At 34.3% G+C, this 22,457-nt stretch overlaps 1 long non-coding RNA gene and 1 pseudogene across 1 annotated transcript; both read left to right on the top strand.

Moving 5' to 3' along the window:
* The first annotated feature begins 2,893 nt into the window (after positions 1–2,893).
* LOC138331934 (uncharacterized) lies at positions 2,894–3,733 on the top strand. The gene is made up of 3 exons (XR_011209751.1): positions 2,894–2,982; positions 3,382–3,428; positions 3,680–3,733. It is a non-coding gene; the product is annotated as an uncharacterized lncRNA (long non-coding RNA).
* Positions 3,734–9,505: 5,772 nt separating this feature from the next.
* Positions 9,506–22,457, top strand: part of LOC138331072 (uncharacterized) — a 48,680-nt pseudogene continuing 35,728 nt past the window's right edge.

The raw sequence follows: 22,457 nt of genomic DNA, 5'->3' as shown, positions 1-22,457 counted from the left end.
TTGGAGTCGAACTACTGAGGATGTGTGGGAAGTATAAAAAACATGTCTCACAAGCTTCTCCTAAAAACTAAAAACCGTGTATGATGAATTTTCGATGCCCAACCTTCAACAAAAACATGTTTCAATATATGTTTGTTTACCTCTCAAAGTCGAATTTGGATACTCACACCATTATACAATCTTGTTCTTCTTGCACAATAAAAACTTTCACAGACATCTCCGTTTTCCATTTTATTTTTCTTACCTAATACAACCACTTCACAAGAAGAGTTCCACATTATACATTAGTGGGAAGTTATCTCCCCTTATACAATAAATTGTGTACAGGGTGTAAACTATGTATGGCATATACATAACAGTAGTTGAACAATCACAGTGCCCACGACCGTCGTAAGTAGAAAAATTACACATCAATGTCAAGATATTTTGCACAGGGAATTCATGCAAATATTTGTGATACCTTGTTATTTCACGAGCCATGTAAAGCAAATTGTATGATAATATTTATGGTATTCATACATGTTTCGTATTACGCCTATACCCCCAAACGATTATAGATAAATAACCATATGTATAAATCGTTAAACCCTTACAATGTAATCAATATATTTTAATTCACGATTTTGAATCAACAAACTGTTTTAATAGATTGAACTTGTAACTTAATGTTTCCCGATAGTTGTAAGGTGACTGTTTATAGTTTTGAAACAAAAATATAACTGTCGTTTATTACTCAAGATGAGTAACAAAAGGGATAGGATAAGAAAACGATAAAGTGTAACATAAATTGTCAATATATGGGATGTGTCCTATGACATACGTTTTAGTGGTTTTAAGTGAATATATATCTGATATGACTCTATGTAATTGAAAATAATCATTTCGCGATTAAAATATGAATGGTGGAAACATTTTAATAAGGTAGACTTTGTACAAATACATTTCAAATATAAGAACATCTGTTCAGTACGTCGATAAGTTCAATTATCACCCTTACTGATAAACATGACATTGTAACAAACAATATTGTTATAAGTGGGAGACATATCTTGAAAAGTATTTGTGTTTTCCATTTTATTTATGGTTCAATAATAGGTCGCTGATATCTGTCCACTTTGGATATACCGGCATCATTGTAATAATTTGACATACTAAAACACTAAAATGCGATAGGTACTCGCTGATTGGTTAAATGTTATGTATTAAAGTCATGAAGAAGCAATGTAGTAATGAAGATATAAACAAAGATTTTAAATGTTTACTTTTCAGTTGCTGAGGAACCCTCAACAATGGGACTTGTCTAAAAGGTAATTACTGAATACCTATCTGCAATGTGTTGCATTTGGATTGTCGCAACGTGAACTGCAATAATAACATGTATTTATAATTACATTTCTATCTGCAGTTTTACTACTATAAATTACTATTATTCCATATTATGAAAAAAATACTATTATCTGGGTTCACACTCGCATATTAATTCTAAACATCTAACATACGCTATCACTTATTGAAATATCGCCATTGTATTCTGAATAATGTTACTTGTCTCTTTCAAATGCAATTATCACATGCCTTGTATAGTAATATATATAAATATCAGATTTCACCTACTGATACTTTTATTTCCAGGTTTTATTTCCGGCTGAACGATGACGGGACTGTTGCCATGGTTCACTATGACCACGCGGACGACGAGGAAGTGATAGCGCTGAAGAAAGTACTAACCAGTACTCTGTCAGCAAAGGCTAACGTAAGTAATGGTCAAGACTGACCAGTACTCTGTCAGTTAAGGCTAACGTAAGTAAGAATAAACAAAAAATATCCTTCATGTGATTTATTATGGAGGAAAGATGGGCTATGTTGAGGCTTCCGGATAATAATTATAGTTGTGTCTCGAAAGACTTACGTTAAACGTAGTAAATACAATTACTTTATGCTTAACACTTCTTGTGAATCGCACAACACATGATAACATAAAGATACATTATGGTATATGTTATTCTGAACATTTTTACGACAATTGTATGATTATTTATGAAATATTCTGTCACAGACCTTAACATTGTTTCCTAATTCCAATCATTTTTTTCTTTACATTCAATCCCCTTACTCACAGATTCATCGCACCCACCCACGTGAGTTCAGTAACCGTGAAGTGGACCAATGCCGGTGACCTTGAACACCAGTATAGCGTGACACGTGGTCCACAGGGGATGGTACTGAAGCGATCACACAACAGTAGTGCTGACGTCCACAGAAACCACAACAAAGTAAGGGAAACTCTTCATGTGATATAATGACAGATTATGTTGTTAAATTTCCAGAATGTATTGAACGCGTCTCATAAATAAATGAGAAAATCCATTGAAAGAAACTACTGTAAAGCATCTTGTTTTCACGAGCGATTTAATTTTGCGTATTTCACGATTGGTTATAATTGACAAAATTAAGTTGCAACGAAAGTAGTTTAAGTACATGTATATGTACAAAGATCAACTATAAATCGCGAAAATGTATCGCCCGAAAAGATCGCGAAATTTTAAACGCTGCGAAAATAGGTTAGTTTACAGAATCATTAGCCATGAGATTAACAATAGGTGCAATGTCAAAACAAAGTAGACATAGTAATTGTTGCTTTCAAATCGCCAACGGTAAAAACAAACACGTCTAAATAGATCATTTTAGTCGAGAAGGTTAAATTTGCATATGGTTTCGGACGTCACAATTTCAGTCATTACTTCGACGATAATGTTATTAAGAAACATGGATTCAATCAGCATTTAGCTAAAATTATTACAATTAAATTATCGCAATTTTCTTTAAAATCGTTGTTTTAGAATGTTTAATATAATGATATACCACAGACATATTGATATCTGTCTATTACAGACCATGCACTAACAACAGCCTAGGAACAGTCAAATATGTTTTGGCAGATGACACCATCAGACTGCGACAGTCAAAGTCTAGTAATGTAAGGTAGGACATCATCGTTACCGAGGCTGATCAATCATATTTAGCTTAGTGTGTCCACTCGTATTAAAATTAATATAGAAAAACATGTTCGCCATTGCAAAATTGCAAAAAAGCATGAACGATCAGTACGTGATACAATTTTTATTTACAGTATAATATTTTGTACATGTTTTCTTCTACTTCTGAGAATTTCACAAGGCAGTTTCTATTCATTTACTCAGAAGGATGATGAATTAAAATTAGAAACCTTTCATATGAATAATGGTCAATGGTCATACAATTCATTTCTCATTATTACCATCGATTACTGATTTATTTCGAATTTCAAAAAAAATATGATAACTTGTGTTTATGTTTATGGTTTATTGGTGAGAATTAAGAATGTCGATACCCAAATTTCAGTACCAATGCTGTGAACGCTGCCCCGATACAAGATTGGTCATCTGGAGGTTAGTATACCTTAATTGGTATCGTTCTTATGTATATGATTACAATAATTAATCTCTCGAAAGGAGTCTTTTGTAAATATAACCAAGCTACCCGATGATTCATCATTAGAACGAAAGGTATGAGTAAGCTCTACACGGTCTATGAAGGTAGAGTACCAGTTTTCCAAATAACGTAATTTTCGCCAAAATCAAGAGTGAAAATGGATCTAGATTTAAATACAACCACAAGTAAGTTAAATCTTCTATTACAGATTTTCCGCAAATTTCCTCTAAAGCAGTCTCTAAGCTTCAGCTAACGAAGAAAAAAGGTAAACAATCATTTATCTCTTTTATTTAATTCAATACTATCCCTCACCTTTTTATGTTTTAAACCTTTTTGACCTTTACTGCAATCTCAAACAAAAATCTACGAGATAGTTTAAAACGCCCCACATTGACGAAATACCAATGAATGATTTAAACTACTTTAATTTTGCAACTGCGGTATTTTCATCTTCATTGCGATTATATAATTTCGTGTATTCATTTTTTACCTGTATACAATATTCGCGAAACAATTAAATTCGCGTTCAAGCTCGCTCGTGAATATTTATATCTCTCGCGAAGTATAATCGCGTAAATTTGTATCTCTTCGGCTGAAGCATATCGCGGTAAATTTGTATCTCTCGCGAAGTATATCGCGCGTAAGTTTGTATCTAAGTATCTCTAAATCGCGAAGCATATCGCGTAAATTTGTATCTCTCGCGAAGTATCTCCTCGTTTGATATCGCGTAAATATAGAAGTAATCCCGTAAATCGCGTAAATTTGTATCTCTCACGAAGTATCTCGCGTAAATTTGTATCTTTCGCGAAGAATCTCGCGTAAATTTGTATCTTTCGCGAATTATCTCGTGTAAATTTGTATCTCTCGCGAAAAGTATATCGCGTAAATGTGTATCTCTCGCGAAGTATCTCGCGTAAATTTGTATCTCTCGCGAAGTAACTCGTCATAAACTAAAGTGATTTACAGTACAATTGGGTGTTATTACATTGAGGTTTCAATAAGAACTATAATTAATTATTCTCTATCGATTGTTTCACGCATCAGACTCATTGCAGTCGAGTTCAACTAGAACCCCAAATCTTGTTGCATTAGCCCAATGACAAGCATTCTAATCAAATTCGGTAACGTATACTAACTGAGTTGTGGCTTGTACGTTTATATAAACATTAACGTCATATGTTTTGTCCCAATCTAAATATGTTTACCATTTCAAAAAATGTTGTTTTTTGGTCAAATAACTCTTATTATTTAACAACCAATTCACATAATGCATAATAATTTTTATTTAAATAATTTTTTATAATTATGAACATCCAATTGCAAATATTTATGTTTAAATCATAATATTGTATAAATACAAATCTATATTAGGGCTAAATCATAATAAGTAATTATATAGTAAATTGTTTAAAAACATAGTTTAACATTTTATTATTTTTGGGCTCCCTCGCCCGCTGGATATAACCACATGGCACAGAATTGAGAGTAAGTTTATATTGAACACTTAACAATAGCAACGCTTGGTAATATTTTCATTTGTCGGTACTTAAAATAAAGTGTAATAAATTCCTAATCGCTTCCGCTATCCCAGGGGTTTACCATCAATGGCCATCACCTTGACTTAAAACTAGAGGTCAGTTCAGGATAGAAAAACTAACCAAGGGGCTGCAGAGGCTTCATATTAAAGATTACAGAGAATACGACTACAAACCTTCAAAGCATGTATTAACCACAGTGAACCGTTATACAGATTCCTCTCCTTTGATTAAAGGATAAACAAACAAACCAGTGTCTTCCTATTGCCTTCCAGTATTAACTATGAGAAAAGTCCAATGATTGGATATAACGTCTATTGAATAGTAACCCCCCCTGGAGTAAAGAGGATGACAAAATTCTAATGCACTCATATTTTCTTGTATAGATCAGGAATCTGTACCAGACTGATTTGTAATTTTCTATGCCAAATATCTTAAATTTCAAGGGCACTAATACAATAAAATTATATATAAAACTAATATATACAGAGTGTTTCAGAATGTATCGGTTTGATACTAAGTAATTTAGAGTTTAAAGAGTTTACACATATTGATAATTTTGATCATTAAGTTTGTACTAATCGTTGTTGGGTGAAACTTCATTTAGCCATACTAAATCATTAATCTGTTTTCACATGGATTTCATGCTATCAGAAAGTGAATAAGACAACGCTACTGCAAAATGGTGGAAGGAAAAGGAGCACCGCTCCCTCAAATGTAATTCGAGCTAATCCTGATAAACGTGAGTAAAGCATCCAATACGATTTGCCATTAGCACTCCTCTTAAACATAATACAATATTTGAAAACCTGTAGACCAGTGTCGAAAATAAAATATACAATTTGTATAACTGAAATAAGTTGCAGGAAGCAGAATGAAATATTTAAAAAAAAAATGTTGTTAGGAGATTTCTATTACATTTCATATATGAAATTAAAATTGCCGAATAGGGTTACAATAAGAAGAGTTAACAAGGCCTAGGACGGATGATGATGGTCGAGTAATCGAGATATATAAGGTTTGTGTTTAATTATAGTTTACAATCCCCGAGTTTACGTTTTCAAGAAGTGACTCGAGTTTGAACAGTTTTGGTATTTTCAATGAACAGGCTGTGCTACATATATATTGCGTCGTATGATGATTTCGTGGTGAAATAAAAAAAAAATCTTAGTATACAGGCAAACCCTATATTTTGTTCACGTTTTTTGTTGTTTTTAAGGATATGGATTTATAAATCTTTTTAAAGTGGTAATTATTCACTAGTAAATGTAAGAAATAAATGTGTTTAGAATCAAACAAACCCATTGGTATAATATGTCAGCAAATAATAAAAGGTCACAAATAATGAATTTAAAAAAAACCATATGACCTATATATACTGAAAATAATAAAAGGGGCTAAAGGTGTTCCATGTGGGACTCCTAATGGCGTACGAAAAAAGTCTTGAAGAACAAACCATATGGCTCGCATAACACATCTTCCCGATATAAACCCGCGGGCAATACACAGGAAATTACTGTACCGCCCACAATCGTAAAGGTAATTTAGGGATATAGTTCCAATGGAATCGAAACATCTAGACGAAAAAATGAATTAAAGAATGTAGAACAGGGGGGACAAATAACATATGATTCCTGTCGAATTGGTCCCTACAAAATGTACCTAGTAATCGTAACCCGGGTTTTCCGGCGTGGAAATTAGCATGTCAGCATCGTCCAGCTGAGTGGTTGACCAAATACTAGCAACTTATTTGTACAAACCACAACCGCCGCCTCTCCTTTTACATTAATAATGTTGTGGATTATTGGGGAATGTGTTAACTCCTATTGTAAATATGTGGTATTCAATTTTCTTTGTAAAATTTGGAGATATCGTCTAATTTGCTACTATTTTGTCATCGACATTGTGCTAAAAAATTTAATGTGCTTGATTTTATGTAAGTATGTCCACATTACTAAAAAAATTGTTTCTATTTGTTATATAATTACTAGATTCTGGCGAATAGGACGGTCATGCGTAAGACAACTCAGGGGACTATTTTTGCTTCGTGACCTTCAAGACGATGACTACGAGGCACAGGTTCCATCTAGCAGGCCTTGGCTGATTGGTGCTGTGACTTTAGACGATACCGTCTGGTGCTGACCAGCGTTCTCTAGTTTTATAATGGATTTCGTGGGAGTGAAAGGTAGCTTGAGTTTTTCGTCATAAGAGGTCTGCTGCTAACGACTAGCTGAACGCTGGTAGTGAAGACTCAAAACGAAAAAAATGCGTTCAGAATCCTAAAAAATCGCATCTAATCAATTAAGAATCGCCATTGCCTGTAATTATCAAAATGAAATTATGAATTTAAATTGTTTTTGACTTACTTAATTTTTTCATGAAAACATAAAATTATTGTATCTACCTTCTGTTTTTCCCTCCCCTCCCCTCTCCTTCTCAACGTTGTCGTTAGAATGGCAAGATTATGGAATGTGTCGTTATATTTGTTATTTATTTTTTATATTCTAAAAATTATTTTATTTTTTCAATATATTCCGATAGGCATATTTTTAACCCTTTCCCTTTTCCTCCTTCTCCACTGTCATTTAAACAAAGGTAAATGTTGAATGAAGAATGTATGTTCTAATTTGCATTTCCCCTTCTTTCTCCCCTTTTTCTCCCCCCCTTCCTCCTTAGCAAGAACACTTTCTATATGAGTAAAAATGAAGATTGGTAAGTTTTAGTTTATTTTCATATGTTTAGTTTCATAATTTTGTTTTCATGTATGGTGCGTTTACATCTTAAGAACTCATTGGGTTTGTTACTGATTATTATAGACAACACATTGTGTTTTTCCCTCTTCGCCGCCCTCATTTTTAATTTACAGGTTGCAAGTTTCTAGCAGAAAAAATGAAGATTTAGAGATTTTGATATATTCATATTGAGAAACTTCGTATTGCGTTTCCAATTACAGACCTTGTTGTTGCAAACTTTATTATTGCTTCAAGGTATTTAATCATTGGATTTCCATTTCAAAAAAGAGCTATTCAAACGTTTTAGTCCATATTTTTGGTTTCATAATATTATTTCATTGTGTATATAAATATGATTACTGTTTGGAAAGTCCGTTTGGTTACACTTTTTCTCGTTTGGATTAAACAGCTTATTATTAGGAATATTTTTTGTTTATAATTTGTGTTTATGGATATACAATGATTATTAACATCTGTGAAATTCTTTAATAAAAAATCACCCAATTGGTTTTCAAATACTCTTAGAAATATGGAAAAATAGTCAATCTTCAGATGCACCCACTAATTCTACATAACATTGGCAGTATTGATTTTCATTACACATTGGCTGAAGATTATTAAAATGATTTGCACGATTAAGTTTTAGTAAAACAAGTTTGAAAATAAAAGATCAAACCATTGTGTCCAAATTTTCATACAATTGGTTAAACTGACGACGTTTATGGTTATTTCAGGAACTTCCTGTTGAAGAATAGAACACACATTAGGTTTTGGGAAAGGACAAACGAGTTTTCATTGGTAATAAAGACTTTTTTCCCAATTTTCACGAATGTATTTGATTATTAATCAATGGAAAAAATAAAATATAAAATAAATGTATATTAAGTTAAAACAAATTTACCACACCCCCCACCCCCTCCCTCCCCCCCGAAACCCCCAAAACCCAAATAAAGTAACAAAATGTCATAAAAACTGCCTATCTCTTAAAGCCTGCTCATCCTGCCCCCTGGAGGGCTTTCAATAAACCCCCAGGGAGTCCCCCTATCTACACGCCATCCGACACCATGTGCGATCCCCCAAAGAAGCTGCTCACGATCAAAAATCAAAAAAGGAATGGCCTGGACATTGCCTTCATAAGCGAAAGCGAAAACTGTTAGGTGTTGATAGTACCCATACATGGACCCAAGTATCAATGTTGTAACCGTTGTTATTGAAAATTTGTGACCATGTGTTAAGATGTAAGCATCAAATGGCTCACTTACAACAGGATGATATCATTCTTATTAATCAACTAAATTCACAGGCACCAATATCGGTTTAAGAGCAAAGAAGAAAGCGAAATTCCGTTGAGCGGCAGTGTAAACGACCCCAGAAATTAACCTACAAACACGACACTATAACTGGTTGTTCATCTAACTGCCCATGGGGAACTCCCGTGGATGGTATGATATCTAATGGGAAGCACAACCTAACTTCACAACAACCGACAACGCAGTGGGGAACAAACTTCCTTTGGTGACAACGGGCATTGCCGATTCTCGGTGCTGAGGGCAATTTGCAACGAGTAACCCCGGTACGCGCCCGAGCCGATTAGTGACAACACACGATGACCGGACCAGCCCCCTTTAGATTATCCGACACAGTAAATCTCAATAAAATATCGCGGGTACCCTGCACGTGAGTTAACATGACCAATAACAACACTTCAAGCCCATCCATTTATTTAACTCTCGTATTAACCCCCCCACCAGTCTCCCACCATTAACAATGGATAGTGATCTAGAACCTCCACCCGCTAACCCCCCTGACCCACAATACATTTTCAAACAACCACCGAGGCATGCAAATAATCACCCTATCGTCAATCTGATAAGGCATACCGTGATCCCAGCAGACTCGTTCACAATGCGATCACATAACGATCAAGTGAGTACTACTATAAAGTAAAGACTAAATCCCATGGTGACCCTGATGGTATTTTCAGATGATACTGTGTATAAGATACAGATATTGTACTTATTCTACCAAAAAACCTACTATACAATCGAATGGTCCTAAATATTTTTCTCCACATGGAATCGATTCCAAAAATAAAAGAAGTTTAGCATGCAGACTTTTCAATAATAATTGTATTGTAGAAATAATAACATGATTTTTCTCAATGTATTAATAACGATCCAATTCTGGAATAATTTTTTTATGTAGTCATATGAGTTTGTAAGCGTGAGTAATTGAACGTAATTGTCCACGCATTTTTTCCTAATTATTATTTAAAAAATAATGTGGAGAGAAAACAATAAATGGCTCACATAAGGATAATATCACTTCAGATTTTCGGATAATAATTGATGAAATATAATTCCCCTATAATTATAGTGTGCAGTTAGTGTCAAACCCCTTACTCAATTCGGTCCCTGTACGATGACCATGACCTAGTGAAGGAACTTCTCCCCAGAAGGGCAATTTACCAACCACGCCCGAGATGGATGACTCTAACTCCCGGAACCCACAATTTATATGGTATAAACGTAAGTAAAATATACTTTTTAAAACACCCCACTTTCCAATCCACATTTGTTTGGTTTTTGATACTTATTCTGTTATCATTCTCGCCACAATAATTTATAAATATGATCGACTGACAATTGTTACATAATAACACCAATACTGGTATAATTGAAGACTTTAAACTCGATGAGTATTGGAGTTAGAGATGAAAAGAGTTCGACAATGGCAATGGGCCATAACTCCAAAGAGGACAATCCCTGTTAACTCCAACTTAATTTCTACATCTAATACCTTGTATAAAGTTTTCAAAGTATTTTATTAGTACTAGACAACACTTAAAGTTCAGCCTCACCTTCACCTTGGATTACTTAAATATGGCGGGTATTCCGCATCCCCCTACAAGGAAACTAACAGGCGGTTCCGTAAATTATCTAAATTTATACTGTCTCTTAAACATATATAAATACCACTATCATCTTATATTTTTTATTATAAAGTATATAGTTTTCTATATGTTAATGTTTTTTAATAATTAGGCAGATGATAGGAATATACCTAGGATGCCACTGTGTGGCCTATTGGTATAATAAAATCCATACATATTGTGCTACAAAAAGCCTATCCACAACGATCGGTCCCCCTTCGAATTTTCAATTTCATCAACGTGACTAAAATGGTCAGGGTACTATTAATCGGAATATGAGATAAAAAAGGTTTTCGATGTTCGAAAAAGCCATATTTTACCATAATGGCTAGGCATTTATTGCAGCAAAAACTACTCATATTCAGCTCTTATTGAGGCTGTAAACGAGGACGTCCATTGACATTAGACCTGACGGGTGGGTTCCGTAATTGTCAATTACCAATACGGTGAATAAGCTCTGGGCCAGAACAGAACGTGATCTAGCGATTGTATGGGGAGCCTGTCGTTTTGGACCACACCAATAAGGAATAGGAATGGAACTAGAAGTTTAAGTAAAAAAAAAAAAAAAAAAAAAAAAAAAATAAATAAAAAAAAAAAATAAATTTATAGTTTTGTTAAAAATTTTTGAATTGAATGTGCTAAAAGCCAGTGAAATTACATAGTAAAAACATTTAAAAGGAAACGAATTCAAAGACAAATGATCGTGGATTTATTCATAAGCATTTTAAAAAAGATCATAGCTCTGTGCAGGGAATATGCATACAGATGGGAAATTTTGATTTTAAAGCAGTATTCTTAAGTCCAAGTACAACTATGCCTAATAATAGTGACTAGGAAAAAGGTCCCAATTCCGTTCTTACTTACTGCCCAATGATAAACAGTGAAAACGTATTTTATATATAATTTCCATAGAGCCTCACCAGGGTCATTATTCTAGATCGATTTCTTACAATACAGCCTTTATAAAGGCCATACCTGTGGTCTAGTAAGACATCAACGACATCGGACGTATTTAAAACGCCTTAAAGAGCATGCTACCGGAGGGACACATCGGATACGATCTCAACGTTCATCGCTAAGGTAATTAAACAATGAGGTGTTGTTTAAAAATTCGATCTACTTTCTAACTTTTATATTCATGAAGACTAATATTGTTTTAAACATACGGTAATTTTTATTAAAAACTGATTTTGTTTAGATAAAATATAATTAAACAGTTTGTAATATAATATGAATACGCGATGTAAAAACAAATTAATCTATCATCTATATGATATAATAGTAAATGAATTAATAGATTATATAAATAGTGTCAATCAATTGATTTTCTACAGTCATATAATTCTATATATCTAAATGAAATAATAAAATGTATTCTTGAAGTTGGATACAACAACTATGAATGCAGAAAAGTTAATGGAGATTCAAAATTAATTCGATCATTTTTGATTAAATATATTGTTTATGTTTGTAATTTTGATAACGGTTCTCAAGGTACCTTAAGTAGCAATGTCAATGGGCTGAAAAAATTAGTCTTACGTAATGTTCAGAGTCGACCCAACATTTAAACATTAGGAAGTAGATTGTTTTTTAAATTGTCATGAAAAATGCAGTGGTTTTGCAGAACGCTTGCATCATTTGATGGTAAAGATTCTGAGGTATAAACATTGTGGATGGGATATTCAAATTCTTTCAAAATCGCCCTACATAGCGAGTATTTTAACAATATCATATCCTGTAGATATCAAATATATGTCGAACAATTATCATCGTACGACGGATTACCGACCGTTTATATCAGCCAATGACGCCGTCTGATACCGTGGGTTTACATAATACGAAGCCGCGACCTTTCCCCAAAAAAATATTTTCGGAAATTTTCGACCAATCAAAAATGACGCTTTGGGAGAAAGGGGTACCTTAGATGTGAAGCTGAATGAGTTCCAAGCAATTGATGCCTTATTGATAGGAATGATGTTTATTTGTCTGTGCACTGTGAGGTGATATTCATACGGTGTGATAGTCGTGTCGCCTCGTTATGTGATTTTCTGAATTATTGTTTGGTCTAATGCAAATGTTACATATAATATGTAAGAAAGTCTGGAGCTGTGAAGGAAATGACATTTTTTAATGGGAGAATTTAAGTTTTGTGTTCCAGCTGTTCTCTGGGGGGTTGCTTTGTTTAGAAAGATAGAGAAAATGTATTAATTCGTTCCTTCGATTTACCCAACCTTACTATCTATATAAATGTCTGATGTAAGACTTGCTTAGTTGTATTGACGAAAACCTATACCGTTCATCAATAATAAGTCATGATCCCGTGACCCTATCTAAGGCCATTTGGCGACCATTGCAGTGCTAAATGTTCCCTTATAAAATTGTATAGTTGACATATCATATGAATTATTTATTTGTTATGTGTCCTTATGGTAAATAAGCAGTTCAACAACAAATGTAACTAATGATAGAGTTGTATTGGTTTATGTGAATATATTAATGACTAGTGTGCCAATTCTGAATTATAAGGTGCCATATATGTGTCAAAATAGGCTGCCCAAACTCATGTCAATTAGAAGTTTGAATAGGGATGTTTTCCGGTTCTCTCCCTGTAAGCTTTAGACTTCAATAGAGGTCTAGGTATAAATGAAGTTATAAAAGGTTGAAGTGCAAGTCTGACGTGAGCCCCAAGTCTGAGTGGGAAAGTTGGATGTTGATGTCTCTCTGAATAAATGTACCTGTAAATATTCTAACTTTGGATTTTAATACATATTTTAGACTTTACACAACTGTGGCAGTTTCTTCATTCCTGGTGGTAACCCAGCTCACGAATGACGCAAGTCGATTTAAATATTTTTTTTGTATTTGACAATAATATGATGTCAGCCAATATACTACATGCAGGAAGTATGTTGATTTAAGAGAGTGAAGGAGAGACACCATAAGTTTACAGGGTAGTACACTGATCAACTTCCCGTAAGTCCTAATTCATCAAGCAATTGTAAATATAATAAACCTGTCAGGATTGCTTTGTTATGTGCTTACCCACAGTTTTGACTATATAATATTATGGATTGTAAACAGAGTTTATTCACGATCGTCGGGGTGATACTCTGGATATTAAATGAAAACAGGGTATATGTTACAGAAGGAAGTATCGTCGAATCTTTTATGTATACAACCAAACTCCTGATATATAAGGGACATCAAAGTATAAGTAAATAAAGTCAAAAAAAATCCTTCATAGAAAGGTGTTCCTCCGATTATACAGATGTGAAATTGTACAGTAAATTGCATCAATTTTAGTTGTATGAGGCAGGGATTCAGACCACAGATCAAAATTTTTTAGTGCAAAACCAGATTTTTGTTGGTAAAAACATGTCGTTTCAGTTGAGTATGCTTAAAAAGGAAAGATGGAGCCTCAGCATCAGCAAAATTAACACTAATGAATAATAACCCTAATATAATGATAATATTTATTATTAGTTTATACTTGTTGAAAGATATTGATGTGGTATGCTTTGCTTGGCAAAAAAAAAGTAAATAATAAATTAAATCTCCAACTAGTTAATAAAATTTGATTTTTATTAAGTTTTTCCTGTAATTGTAATGCGCATTTTGAAGCATGATAACAATAAGACACAAGAGGATCCCAGAGGGAACTTGGGCGTCCACCAAAGATTGATCTATGTCTGACCAATTGACAGATGCGAGTCTTTTTTTCTGTGTACATTTCAAACTTTCAGACTACCAAAATCAAAGATGGATGCTGGCGGCCATCTTGTTGACCAATTGGTCAAAAAAATACGCAATATGCACCGACAAAGGTCCATAGGGAAACTTTACATATGAAACTTTGAGAGCAAAATTAAAATAAAAACAACGTGGGATTTCGAATCACATCTAGTTCATATAGTGCGATGACCAAAACTGCAACACATCGAGCTGGCAGATACATAATACTTTCATAGCTTTATAAATGTACTTAAAATTGCTGTCTGGTATATACTGAATAGAGCAAAACAATGCTCCTGTTTTTTTCGATATCAATAAATTAATTTAGATACGAATGGTATAACAACCTTCCTAAAGCAAACACTAAAATCCTTGTTATAGATAAAACAAAAAGAAACGATGTACGCTAAGCGTTAGTCTGTAGTCGATTGTGCACAGTGACAGTGATGGCCTAGAAACGCTGGGTTGACATTTGAGGTTTAGCGCCTAAAGTGTAAAATATAGCGGACTTAGGAAATCCTAAATCCATCACGTTTAGAAATAAAAACAGAAATTATAGAATTTCGGAGGCCTTTGGCCCATTAGTTCACGCAATGACAAATCAAAAGCTGAATGACTAGAAGACTAGAATGGTGTTTTAGGACGATAGAGAATGAAACATATATTACCACTGTTATGAATAATCGGGACAAGTCCGTCATGTGACGAATTCAAAAACGAATTTCCGTGAGTATCATGACCATTTTTCAGTCTATAATAAAATGATATCAAAGAAGGGTAATTATGTCAAGCATATATATAACTAAGAGTAATACCTGTTTCATTGAACGTGTCATGCTCACTGTTAGAAAGCGACCCGGGTTCTAGAAAGTGAATATCGATCGTAAACAACGAGTGAGACGAGCGAATGTTGCCCGCATATGTTGACAGCTGTCAATCGCATAAACGACCAATCTTCCAAGAGCATTATAAAAGCGTGGACTCGTAATCCCAATTGTAATCCCCATAAATATTACCTTCGGAAGATGAGAATAATCGCTGTTCAATACAGAGTAATAATTTTCGATGCAATCTCAAAATTTCCTTAAAAAGACTTATTTATTACAACAATTACAAAGTTCATATAAGGGAAAGTGTGTAAACACAGCGATTTAACCCAATTCAAGATTGCCATGGGCCCCGCGCCGAATTATCGTTTTAGAATTATTATAACCAAGCCCATCCAAGATTCTGGGGCCATGAACTGGTTCGTTTTAGGTGGGTGGGGTGGTTAAAAAAAAAAAATCTTTTTGGTTTTTTGCGCATTTTTGCCGATTATTTTAAAATATTTGGGTATAATAACTTTTTAATTTAGGTTTCGTTTACACATAAAATGGTAACGGAGGAATGGTTGACAAAAACGTAGCAGTCACAATGTACGAACTAACTTAAAAATTCAAAGCCGTATTAGTTCAATAAATAATGAGGAACACAACCAACCCCCTCCACGCTCAACGCCCCCCCCCCCCCCCCCCTGCACCCAACCCTTCAACCCCCACTCAGTGGACCCATTACCACCCAAACCCACGAACCTCTAACAACCAACCAGGGCACACACCACAATGCTACTCAAAAAAAAGTAAACCCGACCCCCATGTGAGGAAGCTGATAACACATGTTAACGGATTGAATTTGGATGCCAGTTAAATCCCCCCCTTTTGGGGCCAAAAATCGGAATAGGCCCTGTGAGGGTAGCACCTACACTTATTTGTTTGAAAAAGAACGTATTTTAAAAGTAAAAGTAGGAGTACCATTGAAGGTCGACATTTGGGACCCGCAGAATTTCAATCCCCAAGCTATGTTATCCTCTCATATGCTACCATAGTGTGAGAGATAGTGGACTCAAAATCTGTTGATGTTATTTTTTACAAATTGATACGACAGGAAAACGATTGTTTTTTAAAAACAAACAATTGATTTAGGTAACAGAGACCTTTGTTATGTTGTCTTTCTTAAACCCAAATTTGAATCCCAAGCAGTATTTTATACCACAGGTCTATCATTGTATGCAGTTTTGAAGAAAATCCATCAACCTAGTTCTCAAGTTATCATCAGGAAACCAACTCCCGTCAGGACAGGACTGGACAGCACCGGACAGAAACAGACAAGACAGACGAGAACAAAGAAACTCTAGTCCCCTCCCGGTCACTTCACTAATAAAACAGATGTTTAACATGTTCCATGCCAAAAGTCCCAGAAACATCTCTGGCAGTGGTCCTTGTGCTGACACCATCATCAAAAAATTCAGCCCCTTCCGCACTTCGGAACAGCACCTGTTCTCACAACGGTGTCTTTACTCATTATCAAAAATAGACAATCCTCTCTCACAATCAGAAAAAAGAAAAACCAAATAGATTAGTGAATTCAAGAAATTGTGGGGTAATAAAAAACAAAACAAACATTGAATATTTTTTGATAGCGAATATCTGTAAAAATAATTTAAAATATCATTATTTTGGAGGAATATTTCACTGTAGTTTTTTGAGTTTTTGTGGTTGGTTTGGTCAAATTTGAAAGAAAAGGAATGGTATTTTTTCTATTTGTGTTTATCCAAGTTAACAAAAGTTGCAGATAATATTAAAAAACAAAACTAAAAATAAAACAAGAAGGCCCATGGCCTTAGTAGGTCATCTGACTATTTGGTTACAATTGCAACACCTCAAAGAATTTATAGTGGCCAAACAATTAAGGGCAATAAAAAAAACCTCTATGTACTTTAATCTAAAATACAAGAAGTTCAGGTTCTGATTATATTTTTGAGAATTAGAACCAATGAATGAAGTTCCCTTGAATCCCAATTCTGATACAAGTCCAATATCCAGTCTATAATCATTTTAGTTATTTACAAAAAATAGTTTTTTATATTTTTATTTTTTAATTTAGCCTATTTCATCACTAAGAACTTGATTGGAAGATCAAGGTCATGTCATTCAGGTTGAAACAATCTCAGTACTGTTAGCCCTTCATCCAAATTCCTAACCATGTCACAGGCCGAATATAAGGTTTTAAGGCCTCTTTGTTATTTCACAAGAAGTCGTATATAAAGATTTTGATTAGCCTATTTGAACCCCTGTGATCTTGATGATGTTATTGAGGAGTATGTTTCAAAGGTCATTCATTTGAACAAACTTGTAGTTTGCCATTCATCCCAGTATAGTCACAGGCCACAATATCATGTCTAGTCGCGCCTATTAGTTATTCTCAAAAGTTGTTAAAAATAGATTTTAGCCTATATAACCCCTGCGACCTCGAAGGAGCATATATAATAAGCCATTATAATTATGTTTTCATTGAAAACACTTCGAATGAAAAGAATGCTATGTTGAGGCTCGCGTGGCCAGGATAATCACAACATCATGTGCAGAATGAAGATGCAAGGTGTTAAGGTGGTGAACATGTTTTAGCTAACTCTCGAGTGCAAGGCTGCCCCTATTGTGTCTTTCTTCTGCCTCTCGACTCTCTCCAGTCTGAACACACAGCAAGGACAAGTCGGATGGCTGGGCCCACGATAGATTCAATAGGTTTATAAAGGCGACTTTGTTAAAAGTTTTAATAATCCTGGTTCGAATATTGGGTCTGTGCCATAAAATTTGTTCAGGTGCTCCTACTAGTACTGAACATGTACATGCATGAAACTTCATCCAACTGATTTTAATTGATTTTCAGGGTTTTGATCTTACAATTCGACTATTCCATAGTATTGTTAGTTTAGTCCGAGATCACATAAATATATAACCACTTATGTAGGGTATATTCTACAGGAATATTGGTGTTTTTATTATTTTTACACTACTGTAGGAATAAATTCCCTACAGGAATTTGGTATGTTGTAGTTAGTGTTACATATCTATTTGTAACGAATTTCAGAAAATTTGTATATAATATTGTACAAACACTTGCACGGGGATTATTATAAATCCTTTAGTGTGTGTTGATGCTACAATAATGTTAATTATATCCCTGTAGAAATTCATTAGTTGAATAAAGTAAGAGCAATCTATTATGCTTCTAATATCGCATTTATGTACTGGTAAATGGTTTAATTCTAAAACACCGGGTTATATTTAACTAATGATGTTGGTGTAAGTTATTAACGAGACACCGTGGTAGTGATCATGCTGAACGTAAAAATCAAGCTGTTTTATTTGATATGAGCATTGTATCGGTGCATGGTAAAAATTGTGTAGTTAACTGACTGAGAAAAAATTAAAGTAAATAATCCTCGTACATTTGTTGAACAAGTGATAACGTGTGATTAAGGCGCCAAGTACAGCTATATGTGGTACAGAAATGTTTAGTAATAGATGAAATCGCATTTAGTGAGTTAATTGTTAATGTAGATTAATTAAAGAGAAAAGCGCGGCGTACTGTAATTTGAGGCACATCGTCCGCCATCTTGTCATGCGAAAATGCTCAGTACCCGGCCGAGAAGTGATCTATATTATCACTGGGACGAGAGAACAGTAAAGTTATTAGATACTGTAAGAGGTAGTTTAAAATTAGCAAGTAATATTGTACTCAATACCCTAAACAGAAACGAAACGAGTTTTTCTAATCTTTCTTTCATTAACGGTGTTAAATAGCGCCGTTTTATGTTCGCAAGTTATTTCCTTCAGAATTCATCTGCGGTCAAAACTCGAAAAAATGGCGGGAGCGAGTGAACCATTTGTACAGACAAGTATTATTGATCTATTTCGAGCATGTATATAAGTTGAAATATATTTAAGAAATAGTTTTATAACTATGATTATCATTATTGCGCAACGATGTATCATTCTGAACTAGGATGAATATTCAAAATGTTTTAATAAGAAAGTCTTAGACATAATCTATATTGTATAGAGGCGGAAGCCGAACTCTTTAACTATGAATAGTATTTGACCGGGGTTACGTATCGTGTGGGATTACTATGTTCCAAAAAATAGGGTAATAAAAAAGGGGCGGAGGCGAGGTGTTACTTATTTGGGAAACGAATGCTCCATAGTAATGAAAACAGAGTCGTTAGCGGAGGATACGATCGAAGTGTATAAAAGAGCGGACGGGACCCGCGCCCGGGAGATTCACGTTGAGCATGGGGATCTTCTCCGGGTCATACAGGGTTTCTGTGATCGCCGTGTTCCATATTCGGAATTATTCTAGTATTATAAGGAAACTCATTAAATAGATGCGAAAGGCTTGTCATGTGTATTATGGTAGTTTCAATGGCCATGTACTGAAATATTTGCGAATATAAAGTAAGATTCCTAAGAGAGTCTGTCGGGGCGAGATAGGGACTCAATCTCACTTACTGTTTGTTTACAATCATTAGGGGCGGTGGCGTTATTAAATGAGGTTGTATTGGGCACATTCGGTGTAATCCACCTATATAAGTTGTCCAAGTGTGTGACGACAGCTAGTAAGGGTATAAAAATGATGGTATCAACCAACCGAAATTGGGCATCCTTTAGAATTAATAAGACCAGGAGTTTAATAAATAGATTGGTAACGTTAATATTAATAGTTATACAAGGAGTTTATTAAGAAATATATAGAAGGACATAATGTTGGAATAATAATTAGGACTGAACTGATGTGATATTCTGTAATAAAAGTTATGAGTAGTAATATGAAAGTGAGGTATTCTAATAAAAAAAACTTGTTAATTAAAAACTCCTTCTATCAATAATCAACATTTGTCTTTTATATTTGAGTTACTGGTAGTTCTTGCATTGAGTTTCTATTATGATAAGCTATTGCTTGAGATACATAGTCTCTCATTCTACCCAAATATTGACCTATTGCTAGCTGAGACAATTATTATAAAGTGGAATAACTGAGCTTCCTTACTAGCCTTAAAGGCTGTGTTGAAAAGCTTGGGTTGGCAGAACCTCTACAGCTTCCCCTGTATTTCTTACCAGCTGACATAGTGTCCTACGTGATCTTCAAGTCTGTGACTACGACTCGTTATATTGACGGGAGAATCCGGACGTGACGCGATTGCGCGTTACAATATATACCGCATATACACAATATAGGGGGTATTAATCAGTATCATTCAACATAATAGAGTACAATTTGACATGACATTCCAATCTAAAGTTTTGATCAATCAACACTATGCATGGTTTATTCTTGTAAACTGATAAAGGTTTTAGAAGAATTGATTTATTGACTTTAATATCAACTCCTTCGCTTGTAACTGTTAGTGTTTCCTTGAGTTTTCGGCATTGATGAAGTGCCCCATTTTTGATTTCGGAGAGGACGTGGATGGTTTCGCGAGTAACAATTTTTTATGTTTCAATGCATTGGCTTTCGTTATTTTATGAAGTTTCTGCAGTTACATGCTATTTTTTTCGAGAAAACTCTATTTGTTTTTTAGTCCGATACTATACATGTAATGAGAGTAAAATGAATAGTTCTGCATAGTTGACCTGACCAGATTTGATTTTCGAAAACAAACATCTGTATGACTTCTTGTCTTGTGTAATATCGATATCCTTACAGTACACAAATTACATCGTAGCGTCTCTGCAGTGTCAGCGGAGGCCGACTTGTTGTTTTGTCGGGGATTCTTTTTTAAAGAAACAAGTAACCACAAAATAGTTCCAAAACGGCACTTGTGTTGCGCATTATGACAGGTCGATATATTTAGACATACAACGCCAATTTCCTTGTGTTGCAAACCACAGGTATAAACGAAGCGAAGTGGAGTTCATACACTGGGTTTCTGAGGGTGTACAACTATAAGCGTTTCCTCCTCTTATAAATACTAATGGGAGGTTACTGTTAAGTTCTTAAATTTTAGAGTCCTAAATGTTTTAATTACAATTGCTTTTCCAGGATTTTGGTATCAATGATATCAAAGACATGGTAAAGATATTTGACAACATCATGAAAAAAAACTGTAGATCCAATCAAAAACGCTGTTCAAGATTTCAAAAGCATGGTACAGACGTTTAGAGACGGAGGTATTCAGAAAATGTTCAACACCTCGTCAGTGCTGTGAAGAATCTACCACCAGATTATTAAATCCGCCGCAGACAGGTTTGTGGCCCTGATGAAGAAGGTTGCAGGCTTTCAGTGGCTTACCCCCTGGCTAGATGACATCAAACGAGTGGTAGTCCACGTCAAGACATTTATTGAAGATGTCAGAGACGACATTATGGGATTTTATAATGTGAGTTGAAATAACTCGTTTGTTCTTTTGTTGAAATAATCATATAAGTTTAGTCTTTACATGCATTTGTTTATCAACAGTGAACGAAACGTCAATGTAAATATAAATCAAAATCCCTTATAGAGATCACTTAATTCAAAAAATAACTTTACATTGGTAATTTCTTTTATTTTCTTTCAATTTTCTTAAAAACATTCTAGAAGAATGTAAACTCTTGGTAATACAATTCTTTATCGGGGTTTCTATATATATAATTTGGATTTAGTTTTAATATATTATTATTTAGATTTTTAAAACAATTTTTGTTGCCAGTCTGTTGTTGATCCTGTAACAAATCACACTACCATATATTTGGCAAGCAGTTAATGGACTCCATCGCTTCAATAGTTTTCCTCTGTCAAATCTTTAATATCCAACCCGTCACAAGCCATGTCTGGAATGACGAAGGCGTTAAATGAAGTAAGAACTATTAATACAATTAATGTATATAACTTTGACTATACAATTAGTTACTTGTAATGTTGATGGTTAAACGAAGCACAGCCTCTGGACGTGTTTTGTGGACGCAAGTAAAAAAAAAAAAACCTTTAATTTTATGTATGTAATATATTATCAATCTATATAATACCTTCAAAAGACAACATTTATACCCATGCACTAACACCTAATTACACTATTTGATTCCGATATAACATCTATTTTTCATTCATTTTTCAGTATCAAAATGGCAATATCGATGTTTTGGATGTCAAAAATCAAGTGATCGATGCATGTTTCTTCTTGAAAGGTATCGTGCTTCAATATTAAGGAAAATTTATATATATATCTATCCTAGTTGAATGCGCGATATAGGTAGAGGA

Source organism: Argopecten irradians, chromosome 9 (genome assembly GCF_041381155.1).
Source record: "Argopecten irradians isolate NY chromosome 9, Ai_NY, whole genome shotgun sequence".
Lineage (NCBI taxonomy): Eukaryota > Metazoa > Mollusca > Bivalvia > Pectinida > Pectinidae > Argopecten > Argopecten irradians.
This window is presented reverse-complemented; position numbering and strand designations above follow the sequence as displayed.